Source organism: Diabrotica undecimpunctata, chromosome 4 (genome assembly GCF_040954645.1).
Source record: "Diabrotica undecimpunctata isolate CICGRU chromosome 4, icDiaUnde3, whole genome shotgun sequence".
NCBI lineage: Eukaryota > Metazoa > Arthropoda > Insecta > Coleoptera > Chrysomelidae > Diabrotica > Diabrotica undecimpunctata.
This window is the reverse complement of record NC_092806.1, coordinates 89540086-89560200: the sequence shown is the minus strand read 5'-3', so window position 1 is coordinate 89560200 and position 20115 is coordinate 89540086. Positions and strand designations below refer to the sequence as shown.

The 20115-nt window shown below is 34.2% G+C and overlaps 1 protein-coding gene across 4 annotated transcripts in view; it reads left to right on the top strand.

Moving 5' to 3' along the window:
* The window catches only part of ocm (over compensating males), a 302029-nt gene that overhangs the window by 12389 nt on the left and 269525 nt on the right, over nt 1-20115 (top strand). The gene's annotated exons all lie outside the window — the stretch shown is intronic.

The following is a 20115-nucleotide window of genomic DNA, read 5'->3' as shown; positions in this document are numbered from 1 at the left end:
GATTTATATGCATAAGCGGGATATATTTTCAACTTGTCCTGAAGCATTTCCAACGTTGGAACTTTGTTGTCCTGATAAAATTCGTATACATAGCGACAAATAACGTCTTTAGTGGCCTTATCAATCTTTTTAAGGTTTTGTCCAACTCTTTGACGTTTAACAGAATGATCACTTACATCCCCAGCTGCAATAACACGTAAAACTGTCGTACGCGCAAGTTTGGTAAGTTCACATATCCTTAACACAATATTATTTTCCGAAAGTGTACTATTTTCGCCTCTTAAACAGGAATATATATTTAGAATAATCCTTTGCGCTTGAATATGTAAGTCCTTATTTACAAATTCCCAATTTATTGGTGTTGGATCTAAAAGAAATATTTTTACTTTTAATTGTTAAAAAAAGTAGATTAAGGGTGAATATTATGACCGAGCATCCCTATATAACTAATTATTAAACTTGTTTTAAATAAGAATACCTAAATAAATACCTTAAAGAAACATACCTAAATCGTCCGTTGGATTGTCGCTAGTATTCTCGTTGGTATCACATTCAAATGGTCGCCAAAAAGCCATCTTTAATGTATTTACAACTTATTTCTACTGTCTTAACTCAAACTTAACTAAAACACAACACTACTGTTTGCACAAAAATATTAAAAATACATATACGTGAACTTGCTGTCGTACACGATATATCGACGACTGAATATATCGTTTAGTATGAGAAATCTGAGAAGGCATTTTTGACCAGATAACGATAAAGTTTGAGCGTAATAACTTCGGAAGAATTTGACTAATTACACTTCAGTAGTGCCCGATAAGATACGTAGAAAGTAATAAGCCACAGCTGCAATGTGGACAATACCGTTAGTGATCAATTTTATTACAAATAATGTTTATATTTCTGAATTATTCGGGACTGGACCTGAACTGAACTTTTATTGAAATTTAAAATTGATGATTAAACGTATATACATACATAATGCAAATGAAATGTAATGTGCTTATTAATTTTATTATAAAAATAAAATAATTATAAGTTTATCACGACGACACTGTTATTGTGTTTATTATATGCTTGCCGCCTTTGAAACATGAGAAGCAATTTTTGCCAGATAACGACAAAGCCAGATTTGGTTTCAGTGTATGCACTTCCGAAAAATTTGACCAATTACATTTCAGTATTACCCAATAAGATACGTTAAAAAGTAATAAGCCACGCCAATATCCACGTGGACTAATACCAGGAGTAATCAATAATTACAGAATTACAAAGATTTATCTTTATTTCTATGTTCTATAAATCCAATGTTCCAATCTATAAATCTCTTTTAAAAGAACACTGACACCTATACATTATCACAATACTACATATCATAATACTAAGAAGTCTGTTATTTTAATCTAAGAATAGGCTTTATAATTTACGAGAAATTTAATTTAATGTATTTAAAATTTTCCAGGATCCGGTATTGTAATAAGAAACAAAATTTCACTACAAGGCATGAAAGCGTGTTAAATTTGACTTTAGATATTCTTTTTGAGATTTAAAGATTTTGTCTTTCTTCCCAAGACTTTTCTTCCCTCTACTCTTCCTTGCATGATGACGCGTAGAAGAGAGTATTTATCGTTTCGAACTATGTGGCCCAGATACGATGTCCAGATAGACAATTCGTCTTAACGCTTTTTCGTTTGAGACTTTTACAGTCTAAGGAATTTTAAGAATACGCCTATATAGCCACATTTCGAATGCCTTTAATTTGTTTACAGATTTGGCTTTCAGGGTCCAAGTTTCTACCCCATAGAGCAGTTGCGACCATACATAACATTCGACGATCTCAATCTAATAACCATACTCAATTTCTTATTTGTAAACATTGACTTTTATCTGTTTAGTTTAGTCCTATCTTTTTGCTTTATCTGTTAATGATTTATATAAGAATTTGTAAATCATCTATATTTTCTGTCATAATTGGGGTTTAGTATGCAAATTTTTTATTATTAATGATGCTCACTCCATTCCTTACTTCTTTCCCATAGTGTCTCCTAAAATATTAGTTGGGAGTACACATTAAATAATTGTGGTGACATTTCACATCACAACACACATCTCTGGCTGACTCCTTTTGAATTTCTGCTTGATTTGTCTCATCTTTCACCCGCATGACCGCTGTTTGATTTTAGTAGATTTTTTAATAAATTAATATCTTGGTATCTAGGTTTATGTGTTTTAATGCATGTATGGGCTTACCAGGTTGAACTGTGTCAAATACTTGAAAATACAGAAAATCTATATTAGATAAGAATACGCTTTCATTATAATCTCTGCATTTTTGTAATAGTACCACCATTGCGCACAATTCCTCTTTTGTTCCCAATCCACCTCTAAATCCAAACTATGTGTTGTCCAATTGTTCTTCACATTTTTTATTGACAGACGATTTAATGTTGTTATTAACCGGATGACATTTATGACTTTTATTAAATTTTGATAATCGTTACAAATCAAGTCTTTTAGTGACATATTATTCTTTTAATTTTTACTTCTCGTTTAATGTCTATATTTTGTTAGTTATTTTTAGAGTAAATATATAATGACTAAAAACGAATTGATCAAGAGAGTGAATCGATGCCAAGAGCCGCTATTCTATGAAGCTACCCTTCACGACGCCATCTTGTGGCGCTAGTTCCGTCACGCTCACCTCAGCATTTTACTGTAGAGAGAAAAAGTAATACAATGCCAGTATAGAAGCTTTGTTTTAAAAATATGCCATAAGGAAAGATATAAAAGTATTCTTGTCATTATATTATATTGCATACTGTATTATTAACAAAATTTTTCATAATACATTCTGATATACGCTTTCTCTTGCCGCTAACGAACAGAAGTTTTTATTAACTTTTCGGTAATATAAATTATGTAGGTATTTATATTTTTAACTTCTTACCATAATGCTAGAGTACAAAAGTAGTTATACTCTACTGTATTTTTTTCGTGGGGGTTCTATTTTTTAACTGTGTGATGGATTCTTGTATTTCAGTTCGTACGATTTGCGTTAATTAATTTAATGATACTTCTGGAGTTACAAGTGTATACTCGGTTTCTGTTGTTCCGTTTATTTATCTGAGATATGTTATTCATTATTCTCTAGGGATGTACTTAATCTCAATCAATTCTTTGATTTGGTTTTTGCCCTCTTTCACATCTGTTTCAAACCCTCCTGCGGACTTTTAGGTTTTCATTTTATATAAGCATTTTTTTTCTTAGCATTTTACTTTTACCTCTTTTAATAAAGTGTATCTATTTTTCTTTCTCAAAGAGCCTCTTTTATTTTTGTTTTTATGTTGGTATTATAATTTTTCAAATTAATTCGACATTATTCCCACTTGATTCTTTTGTTTCAGTTATTGCTCTAGCCTAATTTGACATTTTTTTCCTTCAAATCATCAAATTTTCATAAATTGTTTATATTTCGTTGTAGTAAAATTCATATTTTCCAATAAGCCTAACATATGCAGCAGCGGTGTCATGAAACCGAAATAATCCAGTTCTGCATAACGTTTTTGCTGATCGATTTACAAATAAATTTTCAAACACATCAAATTAATCATCCTTTTTACTTTCGTATACGCTCATACTTATTCAAATTAAATTTTCAATTTCCAAAAACTTATGAACCTCCTCAATCCGCAACCCTGCGCCACGGACAATATCTATTCCGGCTATCGACATCAGTCTAACAAACCTATCTCAGTTAGTTTCAAATTGTCATCAATTACAACCATCTTTTCGGCTGAATTATTCGAAATTCTAAAAAGACAACCCCCTTCTACTTCTTATTAAAAAAGAACTTAAAAACATTTCAAATAAGAACATCCAAGTTCATTTTTTATGGGTGCCTTCTCATGTCAGAATTGAAGGTAACGAAGTTGTAGATAAACTAGCTAAAAACGCACCAACTAACCTGATGTCCGAAAAAAGTAACATAATGGTACAAAACGATTTAAAACCATACTTAAAACAAAAAATAATTCAAAAATGGCAACAAACTTGGAACAACACTCCATTAAGGCCATATCTTTGGAAACCAAAAGTAAAAGACAGAAGAGAGCATGTGATGCTTACCCGTGTCGTCTCCGGTGTAATTAATAAACGTATGAAAAGTCGATAGCATCTTGGTGCAAGTTTCCATGTTTATTAATGTCTCAAACTATTGCGCAATATGTTGCAATATTGCGTAGTTAGCCGGTACGCCCTTATTGCGGCATTGTCTTGAAAAAGACAATGCCTTTATGGTTTATTTACTTTTGTAGAAATAAAACACAGGCAAATAAAACAATAAGAAAAAAACTCAGCTTCAGAGTCTTAGAAAATTCGCAGAGCCCTTCGAGCAAAGTGCTCTAGGGAGCTACCCTAGACGGGTAAAACCATACTGACTTGAGATCCGAAAATGTCCCATATTTAAAGATAAATTAACTTTTATATGAAACTTTTTCATTTCTCAACCAATTAAATTTAATTATAAGTTCCAGAAGGAAGGGCGATGCACATCGAGGTGCGTGATTGGTGGCACCTGATGACACCCGTCTCCGTATCGGCCAGACACGACTTACTCATGGCTATTTACTAGAGCGCAAAAATAAACCAGTTTGTGAAGTGTGCAACCATGTTCTAACGGTAAAACATTTTTTAATACAGTGTCCTAAATATAACAGTGAACGACTCAAATATAGCATACCCAACTGCCCTAGAAGAAAATACAGATACCCAAAGAATAATTTCTTATCTTAAAGACTGTCAACTTCTTCATAAGATTTAAAACATACATTGTAATACACATACATATTATTATTATTAATTATAAAATAATATATATACACTATTTGTATCAAGTGTAACATTAATCTAAATACGCTAATGCCTCTGCGTGGTAGATGCGTTTAAAAAAAAAGGTATTTTTATTTGATTATAGATTATATTAGATTTATATTAGATTAGATATTCAGTTTTGTGAAAGCGCCTGTCTTAGACAAATTAAAGGAGCGCTCCTAAGATTTTTCGGGATTTGGCTTAAAATTAATTCGTAGTTTATTTTTATTATATTTAAGGCATCATTTAGATTTTTTTTCACTTCAGCAACAAAAGTTTTGGTTGTGCAATGTATCGTCTACATGAAAGTCCTAGTATCTACTGGTATCGGTTAATCATTTGTGTAAATGTAATACAGTGTAGGTGCCATTACGCTACCCCAAGCGAGACCATTCATCTGCGTTCTTCATCTTACCATTGAATGATACGAAAAATGTTCTGTTCTGTAGATATACGCGGATAAAACACGTGATGTTTTTATCTAAGGCGATGTCATACAGTTTTGGAGAAATGTCCTCTAATTTAATATGTCGTAAGTGGCATTTAGATTGACAAATACCACCCCTGATACCCGATATCTTTTGTACCCGTTGTTGCTTTTTGCAAAAACGGGTACGTTATTAAGCACGTTAATAAGTATTATGAATAAAAATAAATAAGCAAGAAGAATATAAGTGATCTATATTTAAACCAAATGACAAAAAAAAAGAATATTATATATACATTTACTTCTAAATTAAATATTAAATTTTAATATGCCTGACAGTGAAAGATACAAAAACACAATTATTTAAAGTTGAAATAATGATAGCTTGTACAAGCACAAAGCATTTAAAACAATAAGACTGAACATATTATATGCAATTGTAATAGATATGTTGCCGAGAATCAAGTTACACTAAGGTACCGAAATATTTCTTCTTTTAGTATCTGCCATAAGTGTATCTATGTGTTTATGTGTATCTAAAATATAGTATATAGGATATTGAATTTCCTACATTTAAAAATCGAAATACTGAAATTAGACAGTAAAAAATTGGAATTTTAAGAATGATTTATAAATTGTTATAATTCAAATTTTACTACTTCATGAAACAAATATTTTATTCGTCATAAACTGTAGCAATCGAAACATCGGAACGCACATTTATAATATAATAAATGTTTCAGTGCCAATGCATTAAAAAACATACTAGTACATAAAAATGGACCCTTGCCTTTTCAAAGTTTATAATAGACACTAATTTCAGTTTATCTATAATTAAAGCAAGTAATATAAATTACCACCATAAAATATTTAACTACAATAACCAAGTATGTATTTGTGAAATTTCTCGATGACTAAATTAATTGATATTTAAATAAATTTGAAGATCCAAAACGTACCTGCTGTAAAATTTAAAAATCTACGACTAATCAAATTATTGGCAACATCGAGGGAGTTTAATTGTGTACGCAAAGAAATGTATACGGATCCCAAAAGTGTACGGAGTCCACATAAAGCGCTACCCAGATAATAATATACACGGTGTATATTCGCCTGGAGTTAGTATAATACCGTTTTAGAACGGAGCTTACATTAACCGCTAGATGTATATATATATATATATATATATATATATATATATATATATATATATATATATATATATATATATATATTTTCTCCCAGCATATTAAGTGAGCCACATATCAAAAGAAACTGCGGTTGAAGTGAGGTCCAGTATATGGACCTCACTTAGTCAATCAATGTAAGACTTTTTCGTAGACATGTACTGATAGCAAAAACTGTTTTTTTACAAAAAAAGTGGGACCTCATTTTGTATGGTCCACATCAATTTTTAGTTCAGAGATATTTTCTAACCATGTATATTCTATGCCCTGTTGAATAACTTACGATACACATAGTGAGGACTATACAACTGGCAACATCTGTTCAACCCATTTTAAAACAGTGGATCGTCGCATAAATTCAAATAGTGCAAAAATGTATAATACTTTAATCCTTTTTGAGAGCGTAGACGCAAAATTTCGGTAGCATTCTTTTTAACCGCATTTATGTTTTTCGAATCGTGAGAAAACTAATAAATATTTAAAAAAAATTTAAACGCAGAATAAAAGACAACATTATTGCCGAGGGCAGAAAGTCCCTTATAATAAACAAAACGTTTCTTTTGAATGATATATTTAAAATAAAAAATCAGACTAAAATTTTTTTCACCTCTGTGACTTATTAAAATAAATATTATAGAAGTTCTCAGGGACTCTCGATCATAGATAATACAGTAATATTTCATTCTGCGTTTATATTTTTCAAAAATACTTAATAGTTTCCTCAGGATTCGAAAATAATGAACGCATTTAAAAACATTTCGAGCGAAATTTTGCGCCTGTGTTCTCAGAAAGGCGTAAAATAATATACATTTTTGTAATCAGTATTTCAAATGCTTTTAAATAAGGTGTCACATGATGTACTTTCCTATTTAGAAAATCAAAGTTATGCCTGTCGCCTGAAAAGGTATCGCGTAAAGTTCTAAACATTGACACTATAATATACTATGATTATTTTAAAATTCGACCTGTCCGAGCGGTTTTCTTATGTTCTAAAAATAAATAAGTTATATACAGCATAGTGTTAGCAAATAAATACACGTTTTTTTGTTTGATAATTTTGTCCCTGAGGGCCAAAAGTAATTCTATATTTTTAGACATATCTTCTGTAAAAATAATATAGGAACTCCCCCTCCTCGTTTTCCCTTTATCACTATTCGCTTGAAAGCTTTCATGAGAAATTTCTCAATCTCGCTGATACAACTATCAAATTATGTAGAGGTTTGATTGTCGATATTAGTTGTGTAGCAATTTACGGTCATTCTTTGTAGTTCATCTACTCTTTGTTTGTTCAGTAATATAAGTTGTACATAACAAATTTCCTGAAGTATTCTAAATGGCTTTTCGTTACTTAGATCCTGTTGTAATATGTTTCGGAATTTTTCTCCTTCAATATTCAGATATGATTTTAATAATGTCAGATCTTCGGCTAGAGGAATAAGCGATGGTTTGTTCCATTTTTTTGCTGTAGATCTTTATTTGCAAGAGTAGAGATCTCATACTGCCATTCACTTGAAATTAGTTCTTTCAAAACTTAATTTTTTTTCATATTTTCACTTTTTGTACTACAACTTTTAAGTTGTATACTATAAGATACATCAATGCATTCTTTTAATTGTGTGCCCATGTTAGCAGCTAGTGATGGCGCTCAAAACTTTCATTATCAGTATCACATTTAGCTATTATTTTGGTACATTTTACTATAGTATCAAAGTTAATTGGATCTAGTGCACCAAGCAAATTTTTTCATTTATTTTCTTCTTTATTTCGATTAGAAGAGATGCCAGTTGTCTCATTTTTCTTGATGCAACTAGTAGGAACTGTTTATCTCGGTGATTTTTCAAATAACGTTCTGTAACAGCACAAATTAAATTATCGGTTTTAGCTGTGAAAGATATCATATCTGATCTCATTTTTGGAAATAAGCAAGCAAGCAATTTAATTAAACCCAGCCTGTGAGAAATGTTCACCCCTAAGAATTACGTTCGGGTGTAACAATTCATTGGAGTGAGGTGTATTAACTCGAGTAAAAACAGGAGTCACTCCACCGCGCTCGAATGCTCCAGACCATCCCTTTCCCCCCTATAGCACTCTGATGCGCGATAGGGGCTCAACTATCAGCCAAATGCTCTTCATGTGGAGATCCTGGGTAATAGAACCCCAACATGGTTTCCTAACCGAATTCAAAACTCAGGACAGCGCATTGTCGCTATATTCCTGTTATCTTAATGTGGCTTATCCGCGAACTAAAATTGCTTACTTGGGCCTCAAGTCTCCGCTCTGAGCTAGGCTCAGTTTGGCGACTTGGTGCTCAAGGGGTTGGACCCTACATGCCCGAGTTTTTAGTGGTTTTTGTTAATATTTTTTTGTGGCTTGCGCCGGTTTTTGTTAGTAGTTTTTTGATTTTTTTGATGGCCGAAGCCGTTTTTTTGTTGTTTTTTGGATTTTTTTTGTAGGATGCCTGAAACATAAAATCAGAATTAGTGCATATTTATATAATAAATTATCTACATAAAATTTACTGGGTCCACGCTGTACGTTGCGATTGTCCACAAGGGTTATGAGCTACGAACTATCTTCATTGTGCGTTGTTGTTGTTTTTTGAAGTGTTTTCTCTCTGGTGTTTTGTTTTCTCTCTGGTGTGATTGTTGATTTTCTCTCTAGTATTATGATTTTATTCTACTATTTGTTGTTTGGGTCTTTTGTGCTTCCATCTGTGGAAAGCGTCGTACCTCAATATCTCTCGCAATATGTGGTTGGGGTGGTTCTCTATCTCCGCGAACTTTATCCTAGCTTTTTCTTTCATTGTGTCGGTCACTCTGATTTGTTGTAGTTCTCTAAAGAGGAATCTTTCTGCTACGTATCTCGGTACGTTGACTGCTTCTCTTAGGCTGTTGTTATGTGCCGCTGGTATTTTCTTTTTTGATGTATTGCATATGTGTCCCCATGCGAGAGATGCATATGTTAGTATAGGAAGAATTATACAATTTATTAATCTTATTTTTGTGTTCAATCTAAGTTTGCTTTTTCTTCCTGCTAGGCCTCTTATTGATGCTCTTGCCATGTTGGCTTTTTGTACTGTAGCTTCTACATGTTTGCTAAATGTTAAGCCTTTGTCCATGATTACTCCGAGGTATTTTGCTTCACTTTTCCACTCGATAGGATTGTCTTGCACAGTTACCTGTTCTTCTGGTTGTTGGTGCCTCTTTTTGAAAAGTACAGCCTGTGTCTTTTCGGAGTTTATAGCGATTTTCCATTTTAAACTCCATTCTTCTATGTCATCTAGCGCTGTTTGTAAGTTGTTTACCGCTATGTCTACATTTCTGTGTTTGGCCGCTATCGCTGTGTCGTCGGCATAGAGGCTTAGTAGTGTACCTGGTGTTCTAGGTATGTCTGCTGTGTATATCGTATACAGTAGAGGTGACAGTACCGCTCCCTGTGGCACTCCAGCCTCCGGGTTCCCGAGTTCGGATAGGACTTGTCCTATCCGGACTCTGAAACTACGATTGCTTAAGTACGAAGAGATTAGTCTTGTCATTGCTCCGCTATATCCGTATCGTCTCATTTTGTAAATAAGTCCTTTATGCCAGACTCTGTCGAAAGCTTTGCTTACATCTAGGAAGACAGCTCCAGTGAATTGTTTGTCATTAAATCCAGCTGCTATGTACTCTGTTAATCTGAGTACTTGTAGCTCACTGGAGTGTTCTGATCTAAAACCGAATTGGGCTTCGGGTATTATATCTAATCTGTCTGTTTCAGCTTGGAGTCTGACGAGTATTATTCTCACTACAATCTTGCTGATTGCAGGTAGTAAGCTTATTGACCTGTAGTTTTGCGGGAATGTGCTGTTTTTTCCGGGCTTTGGTAACATTATGACATGAGCCTCTTTCCATCTGTTTGGGAATTTCTTGAATCTTAGCATCGCGTTGATAATATTTGTTAGATATACTATGGCTCTCGCTGGTAAGTATTTTAGAGCCCTGTTCGTTATTTGATCAGGACCAGGTGCTTTTTTCGGCGAGCTATTTTTAATTAGCTCGTTTATCTCCTCCGGTGATGTAGGAGGGATGATTTCGTTCGGGTTTTCGGGTCTTCCTCTTTGTCTTTCGACTTCTTCTATGAAGTCGATGTCCTCATCTGGGTGGTAATTTAATGTACACTCTCTTTCGAGAGTACTCCTCATTACTTCTGCTTTTTCCTCTGTGGTGTAGACTATTCCGTTTTCTCCATGTAATGGAGGGATTTGCTTTTTGTCGTTCCTCAGTATTCTCTGGAGCCTCCAAATATTTTGCATATTTGGTCCTTGCTCCTCCATGTCTCTTATGTGGTTTTCCCAGCTTTCACTACGGTGTTGTTGTAGTGCTGTTTTGACCTCTCTGTTTAGCCTATTTGCTCTATCTTTGTCTGCCTGGTTCCTTGTCCTTCTCGCTGTCTGCTTTGCTCTGTTCTTTTCCCTTATTAAGTCTTTTATTGCTTGTGGTATATCCTTAAATCTTCCCGTGTGCATTTCTACTTCCTCTTCTGTAGTGCTGTTTCTGAGTGCTTGTTGGATGATGTTTTCCAACTCTAGGACTCTGTCTTCTATTTCTCGTGGGTTGTCTATCACTGGAACTATGTTAATTCCAGTGCTCACGAGTCTTTTAAAGTTTGTCCACTTTGTTTTCTTTTTAACTCTTTTGATTGTACTTTCTTCTTCCCACGTTCCTAGTTCTAATAGGATGGGGTTGTGGTCCGTTGTGCCTTCGTTTAATGTTTGTATTTCTGTTTGTAGTCCTAGGTTTCTTGCTACTACAATGTCTATGTGTGTAGGAAGTCCGTTTCCTGGATAATGCGTTGGGTCTGTGGGGCCCATTGCCATAACGTCGTCATTATTTTCTATGTATGTGTTTAGTAGTCTTCCGTTTCTGTTCGTAGCTCTGTCGTTCCAGTTTGGGGATCTTGCGTTTAGGTCTCCTATTATGATTGAGGGTTCGTTGTTTAGGAACATATTTAAGTCGTCTTCAATCAGTAGGTCTTGTGGTCTTACGTAGGCGGAGGTAATTCTGACTTCTCCTTGCCTCATTTGTACTCTTATTGTTGTTGCTTGCATAGTATTTAGTTGTGGTGTTAGAATTCTGATGTGACCTATGCCTTTTTTCACTAATATTGCTGTGCCACCTGATCTTGCTGTGTTGTCGTTCCTGTATATGTCGTAGCCTGGAAACTTGATGTTGATGTTGTTCGTGAGCTTTGTTTCCTGTATTGCCACGACGTCCATTTCATATCTATTGACCAGTTCGTCCAGTATATTCTGGTTGGTCCTTATGCCTCCTGGGTTCCAGGAGCCTATCCTCAAGTATTCCCTGTTTGCTTGCACTAGTTGAGTGCTAGCTTTATATCTGCAATCGCCTCGTGGACAATTCTAGTGACCAGTTCCTTAACTGAGTTCACTAGGCCGTCTTGCTGTTGTTTCGAGATCAAGATGGTGTTCTCGGTATTTTGCGCTTTTGCTGCTTGTGCATAGGAAGGTCCGCTTGATGTTTGTTGCGGCCTTTTTTGCGGGGCTTGTTGTCTCTGTGGTTGTTTTCTTTCCCAGGTTGTGCATCTGGGGCATCCTCTGAAGTTTGCCGGGTGTTGACCCTGGCAGTTGGCACATTTTGCCTTTTGTTCTCGGGGCATTTGGCAGTTTCTTGTGGAGTGATTTTCTCCGCATCGTACGCATCGAGGTGTCTTAAAACAAGCTCTCTACGCGTGGTGGTACCCCTGGCAGTTGAAACACTGCGTGGGCCCAGTTGCTTTTCTGAGGTCTTCGATGTGAACCTTCATATGCATCAGATTAGTAATGCGCCTGGCTTTTTCCACGTCCTCCTTCTCCAGTGTCAGCACAAACATTGGTAGATTTCTTTTATCACTCTTTCTGGAAATCATATTCTTTATTGATTCACATTCGATATCATACTCTTCTTTGAGAGTATTGAACATTTCTGTAACGTCTGTGTTTGGAGGTAGTCCTCTTAAAACCATTCTTGGTTTTATGTCTTCCTCTAGTGGGAAGGCAATCCACTGTATAGATGTTTTTTGACTATACTCCTGTATGATTTTTACCATAGACCTATAATCTTCTGGATTTTTCGCTTGTATTAACGTTTCTCGTCCACTTCTCGATAGTCTATTCGACGTTATCACCTTCTTTTTCTGAGCAATGTCTAGTATTGCTCCTGTCTGGCTGACGCTCTGTAATTTAATTACAGGCGGCTTTGGTTTCCACGTTGGTTTATCTTGTTTCGTGGTTTGTTCTCCGTCGGTTTCCATTGCTTGTGCTTGGCATGGAGTCGGAGGGCGTGGTGTAGCGCGCGCATCTCTTTCCTGATGACTCTCTAGTTCTGTTGCACTAGGGGTCGCTAGTGGAGGGAACTCTTCCTTCACGGCCTTCTTCTTGCTGTTTTTGGGTTCTTCTGCTTGTTTTCCCTTTTTTGTATTTTCTATGGTTGTTTTTGTCTTTGGGATTGTTCCCGTGGACTCTTCTGCGGTTGCTTTTGTCTTTGGGATTGTTCCCGTAGACTTTTCCGGTTTTGACGCCTTTTTGGCTTGGGTTTCCCAGGTATCTTCTTTGCTGCTCTCTTTTGAGACCGTTTCTGTTGTCTTCTTGGTTTTTTTATTTTCTTTTCCAATAATTGGCCACATTGACTCAAAGTTCTTGGAACTTTGAGTCAATGTGGCCAATTATTGTTTTTTGCGAGGTTACTATCGTATCCTGCAGTTCTTCAATTTTCTGTTTTAGTGCTGCTATTTCGGCGTCCTTTTCTTTCAATATCATCTTCATCTTTGCCAGTGCGGACTTTTCGTCCTCACTGCTCCTCTGTCTCATCCTTTTTGTAGTGGCTCGTTTTTCGAGTGGTACGTCGTCGTCAGTGGAGTACATTTCTTTTTCGCGGTTTCCCTCCGCGCGGTCTTTTGTTCGTTTTTTCTTGGTCTTGGGGCGTTTGAAATCCCCTTCGTGTATGTCCTCGGTGGGGAGATCTTCAAAGATCTCGTAATTTGTGTCCTGGTCTTCTGGGAGGGCATCATAGATATTATAGTTGAGTTTATACCTCGAACTATAACCATTGGGGCTTGGAGTGGCCTTTCGGCAGGGTGGGGATCGTGACCGATCCATAATCGCGTGGGGTGGAAGTCCTAATCTTTGGAGGAAAGCTTATTTTTTTGACCGTCTGACCCGTTGTCAGCACGGCTTCTGGGTGCCACCCAGTACCTTTACTCGGAAGTTCACGCTCTAGGCAGAACTAGAGTGGGATCCGCTTGAATTTCTTACCTCCCTGACCTTGGGGCCGTGTCTGCCAGATGTAATTTCTAAAATATTACACCTCACAGTGTCATCCCAATCGTAGTACAGGAAGTATCCCGACGGGCTAAGCCCGTTTACTTTTTCACTTGCCTATGCCTTGATTTTGGCCTCCGTGAAGATTCGATTAATACAAATCTCCCCGGTTCAGCTTTGTCTCGGCATAGGCTTTTGCCTCTAGTGGCCTCGGCCGCGGCTAACGCAAGTCTCCGCTCTGTCGTGCTTACATTCACGGCACAGACTGATAAGTCCGGCTTCGACTCAACGCTGCAGCTCCTCGGCGGTCTTCAGGTGTCGCTTCTACTGCACGTCTGTACTGTTCAGCGGCTGACGCTGAACTTTGGAAATACTTCTTTCCTCAAAATATCACTTTTGGAATATGTCGAACATAAAGATTGTCCTTCTGTTTGAGCATTAATTCTTTCTGTGGTGTCTGTTGTATTATGAGGGCATTTCTTAACACGTTTATAAAGAAATTTTCTTTTATAGAAACCTTTACAAAATTTGCAAGGTAAATAGGATTATATTGTTGCTGGTTCTAGTTCTCCCAACAAAGGTTTTCGCACAGGGACAACACGATCATTGGTACAACTTTTTAAAAAATTTCCCTTGATTCTGAGTTTATTAAAAAGTATTTTTCTTTTTTTACTACAAACTGAACATGACAAAATTTCTTGAACTTCAATCTCGGCTTCATGATGTCTGGTAATATGTCGAGAAAATTTAAGAACTTCTGTATCGCAAAAAAATCAATAGTCTTTTTTATTACATAATCTTTTTTCTTTTGATCTCATTACCTAAAAAAATGGTAAACAGAAAATGTTTTTGATGAATAATAAACATTAAGCATTTTAGAAACTTGTAAAATATTTATGCAAAAAGTTAATTGTATTGTACAGGGTGAGTCAAATTAGATGGAAAGTATGGGGATCTCGTAAACGGTAAAACATAGGGAGAAGGTTAAACTGGGACAAAGTTGCGTAATCAAAAGCGCAATAATTTGACACTAAAAAATCAAGGATATCTTAAGCCGTTTTGAAAAAATTCGCAAAAAACCAAAATTTTGCAATTCGGTTTTTATTTATTTTTGGAGTTATTAACAGACTAAGAACAAAATTAATAACACTTTTTCATTGTCGCTTTTAATGCTCTATTAAACCGTTATAAAAAATTTTATATCCGACGTTTCGTCTTTTTGGAACCATCATCAACTTCTATTTTTCCAATAGTACTAAATTCAGTTTTCTGCAGATTTGATATTATCTTTTTATTAGAAATTCAACGATATAACGATATATAAAACTTTATTGCTAGACAACGTTTCGACGCCATAACACTTTATGGCTATAAGGACTTTATAGTAGACCTTATTTAGTGAAAAAAAGTTTATATAAACATAGGTTGTATAATGCTTTTTTTTCGAGATACAGGGTCATAAAGTATAAATAATTTTTTAGTTTTTTTGCAAATATCTCAAAAATGGTATCTACAATTGACCAATTTTACAATTATTAAAGCGGCATCCAAACTTATCTAAAATACAAATAAACTCATCTTATTATCAATCAGTGGCGTGCATTGGGGTTACTAGTTGCTCAATTTTAAATAGAACTTCTACGCCACTGCATATTTGGCAACATTTCTAAATTTTATTAAATTCTCAATCAATTTTACATAAAAAATGCCTGTTGTAAAAATGTCGTATCTCTTTTAGTTTTTGAGAAAAACAGCAGTTAATCGTTCTTTGCAGATATTTTTTTAAGTGTAAAAATGTATCTTTTTTAATATTTGCTGTTGGTTAAAGTTAATAGTAAAAATAATATTAAAAATATTAAATTTTGTACAAAATGTTATTATTTATCAATAAGAATATTATGATTTTTACTATTAACTTCTATCAACAGCCAATATTAAAAACGATAAATTTTAGCATTAAAAAAAACACTGCAAAGAATGATTAACTGCTGTTTTTCTCAAAAACTAAAAAGATACGACATTTTAACAACAGGAACTTTTTATGTAAAATTGATCAAGCATTTAAAAAAATATAGAAATGTTGCCAAATATGCAGTGGCCTAGGAGTTCTATTTAAAATAGTGCAACTATTAACCTCGGTGCACGTCACTGATTGATAATGTTATGAGTTTATTTATGTTTTCGATAAGTTTGAATGGCCCTTTAATAACTGTAAAATTAGAAGTCAATAATTGTAAATACTATTTTTGAGATATTTGCGAAAAACTAAAAAATGATTTATATTTTATTACCCCGTATCTCAGAAACAAAGCATTATACGACCTTTGTTTATATGAAATTTTTTTCACTAAATGAGGTCTAGTGTAAAATCGTACTTCAAAAAAGAAACAGACGCACCCTGTGTATTTTTATATAAAGTTGATGATGGTTCCAAAAAGACGAAAGGTCGGATATAAAATTTTTTATAACGGTTTAATAGAGCATTAAAAGCGACAATGAAAAAGTGTACAAAAGCAAAAGCAGACAATCCATATTCCCTATTTAAAAATAAGAGGTGGGGGAAGTGGAACGGTGGGGTTTGACAAATGACAGATGTATGTACCGTAAAAATGTGTCCGCCTTAGATCAAAAATCGACCTGTTTCATTATTTCCTTAAAATATAATAAATACTGCCAAATATCGAAGTGGACTGTTTTCCTTGGCCCACATTGTAACACATAATAATGTAATATAAATTTCGCATTCCTGAACTATCATTGTATCCTCCATTTTGATTATTATTTTTCTCAACTAATGCCATTTTCAAAATTCTTGATTTCCTATCCATCTTTAATGTAAATTATTGAAAAATATAAAACTATTTCTTTCAGCTAGTCTCCGACAAGTCTACAGTGATTTAATGCTTAGGTACTAAAATGTTATAAAATTAACAAACAGTACGAGCAAGAAAAAAAGCGAAATCCTTCTTATAACTACAAGTGACTGAAACATCGAAACAACAATTCTTACTGTGTTATACAGAAAAAGGCGGTAGAAACCACTAATCTCATATTTATCGACAACACTGTATGGTCCTCACTTGATGAGCTGTAAGGAAATATACACGTAAATTTGTCCTCACTTTGTGTGCATAACTAAAAAATATATACAGTCTCACTTTAACTGCTGCGTATAATGGCCTCACTTGGGTGGCAATATACTTGAACAATACGGGACACATACACGTAATTTTTTTTGTGTATATTGGTCATTTTTTAATTGCTATTTACTTGTCAAGGTCACTATGAAGAGTTGAAACGATTATGTCTACGTTTTCTACCGGTCCTCACTAAGTGCGTGTATTGTCAGGACCTCACTTTTTGATATCTGTGCATAATTATATATATATATATATATATATATATATATATATATATATATATATATATAAAATAAAGTTTTATTTTGGGGTTGCAGTCATTAATCCGAATTATATCCGAATATATATATATATATATATATATATATATATATATATATATATATATATATATATATATATATATTGTTGTACTTTTGAATGTCCATAAGCAATAAAAAACCGATATACAAATTTTTATTACTTAAATAAAAATTAAAATTATTGATATTTCATAAAGGCACGGGCATATAAATTTTCAAACATCCTGTATAAGACAAAATATGTATTTTAAGTTGTTCGAAGAATTGTTCATTAGGCCTCAGAGACAAGACTTTCACATATTATCGATAAGAAATTTAAATAAGTCGGTTATTGTGGAATGGATTTACCCGGAATAAAAGTGTATATAGAAAGTGTTGAACAATAGATCGGGATTTGCGGTGGTTTTTCTCCCCGAAAGATTATATCGGTAAAAGTTTATTAACAAAAGACATTGAATTGAGAAACAGGTATCGTTTGTAGCTATTAGTAAGAAATATTTGTAAAGCAGATAGATTTAGTTAGAATAATTAAAGAAGGTTGTTTTCTGGAATTACCCGAATGACGTTTTATAGAGAGAGTTGGTTGGTAACGATATACGTCACAGAGGTGGATGATTTTTATTGGTAAATTTTTGAATGCAAGGAGGTTGGTTTTGGCTATGAGATAGGAGAGAGAAAAAAAGGTTAGTTAGTCAGTTTTAGTCGTCCAAGAAGGAAGGAGCTTTGTGATTTGTGTTTGTTTGAAGTTCCGAAGACGTAATTTACCGGGTGTGTTTATTTGCTGTGTAAAAGCTGACCAGTGTGAGGAACGGGGTACAGAGAGATAGAAAACCAAAGGGTATAAGAATATTAATAGCAGACGAAGCCGGAAACATTTGGAGTTGTAAACAGGCGCGGAGATTGGCTCAAAAGGAGGCTGCATAGACTAACACGATTTGTTGGGTTGCAGATACAGTGACAGATAGGAGAAAGGTGTACGTCATCTGGACCACAATAGGAGCAGAAGCAGAGAAAGGATTTTTTTGTTGTGGCGTGGCCATAGAATTGCAACGGCAGAGAAGGAAAGGTCAGTCAATTTTCATTAGAGCCGGAGTGTGATTTTCATTTATTAATTAAATAAATTGAATAAATAATAGAGACAGTTAATTTTGCGATCACTTAAAAAAAAAGAATTATAAAAAGAGCTTAGTTATAACACATATTAAAAATCAATCTAAAATAACATTTGGGTCCATGATAGAAAACAACTTCTCATATATTTAAAGTTAGTATATTGCAAATATTACAGGATTGATTGTTATATAAAATTTCATTAAAATAAAGGACATCTCACATATAGTTCAGTTGAAATTCTATGTATTTTATTCAGGTCATATTACCTATCCCGATTAGGAAGCCAATTGGAAAATATTTTGAATCCACGATCAAAGGTAAATAGTACAATTTAAATAGCCTGAGATTGTAATTAATTAATGCTGATTTATTGTGATTAATTGGAGATTAGATCATTTAATAAATATAGACAGGATTTTTCCTAAGTAAGCAATATAATACAATTTAAATAGCATAACAATATATATATATATATATATATATATATATATATATATATATATATATATATATATAGATCTAGCGGTTAATGTGGGCTCCGTACTAAAACGGTGTTATACGAACTCTAGGAGAATATACACCGAGTATATTATTATCTAAGTAGCGCTTTATGTAGACTCCGACCAACGCATAGGATCAAGTAGGCTCCGTAATACGTTAAAACATTTTTGGGATCCGTATACACCTTGTCTGGTAGGAGCTTAAAACTAAGCTCCTGCAATGTTGCCAATAATTTTATTAGTCGTAGATTGTGAAATTTTACAGCAGGTATATTGTGGGACTTCAAATTTATATTAATATTCATCAATTTAGGCATCGAGGAATTTCATAGATACTTGGCTAACGTAGTTAAAATTTTTATAATATAAATTGTTAACCGACATATAAATTTATATTACTTTTATGTTTAATAGGCAAGGTAGTAATTTATATTACTTGCTTTAATTATTTTTAAACTTAAGTAAGCGTCTATTATAAACTTGGAAAGTTTCCATTTTTATGCATTAGTATTTTCTTTTAATGCCTCGGACTGAAACATTTATCATATAAATGTACGTATATCGAGTGGAGTTTTCGTGTAACAGTTTAAGAAAGTAGTAGTACTCTAATATTTGTTACCACATAAAATTATAGAAAACTCTGTACAGCAGGGAGATCTTAGTAACTTTCTGATTGCTACAGTTTATGACGTGCAATATTTGTTTCATAAATTAATAAAATTTAAATTACAATAATTTATAAATCACTTTTTAAATTGGTCACTTATGTTAATAGAGGTCATCGTGAGTGCAAAAAGTAACAACGAGTACGAAAGATATCAGGCATCAGGGGTGGTATTTGTAAATCTAAATACCGCTTACTACACCTTAAATTAAAGGCAATTTCTCTAAAAACTATATGACATCCCCTTAGATAATAAACTCACTCATTTTAATATATTAAGACTGCTGTATATAGAGATTCGCGGATAGCGGGTAGGAACTTCTTTTTGGACACTCCTATCAGGGAAAGTGAGTCAATCCCTGCCTTCCGCAGATTCCAGGTGTTTCCTGGCCCGGGAAACTAGTACCTGTTAAGGTTCCCTTCTCCAGGGTTATGGATGAAGACCACAACGGCATCCAGGGCGGAGAAGAAGGTCTTTACAGCGGTCTGGAGGGCGGAGGTGGCAGCCCAATGGTTTTAGGGTTTATATAAAATCAAACCTGGAAAGCGGTAGCGGGTCTTTCAGTATTTGTATTAAGCGGAAGTCATGTAGGCCAGAACGGTCAAAACATAACAG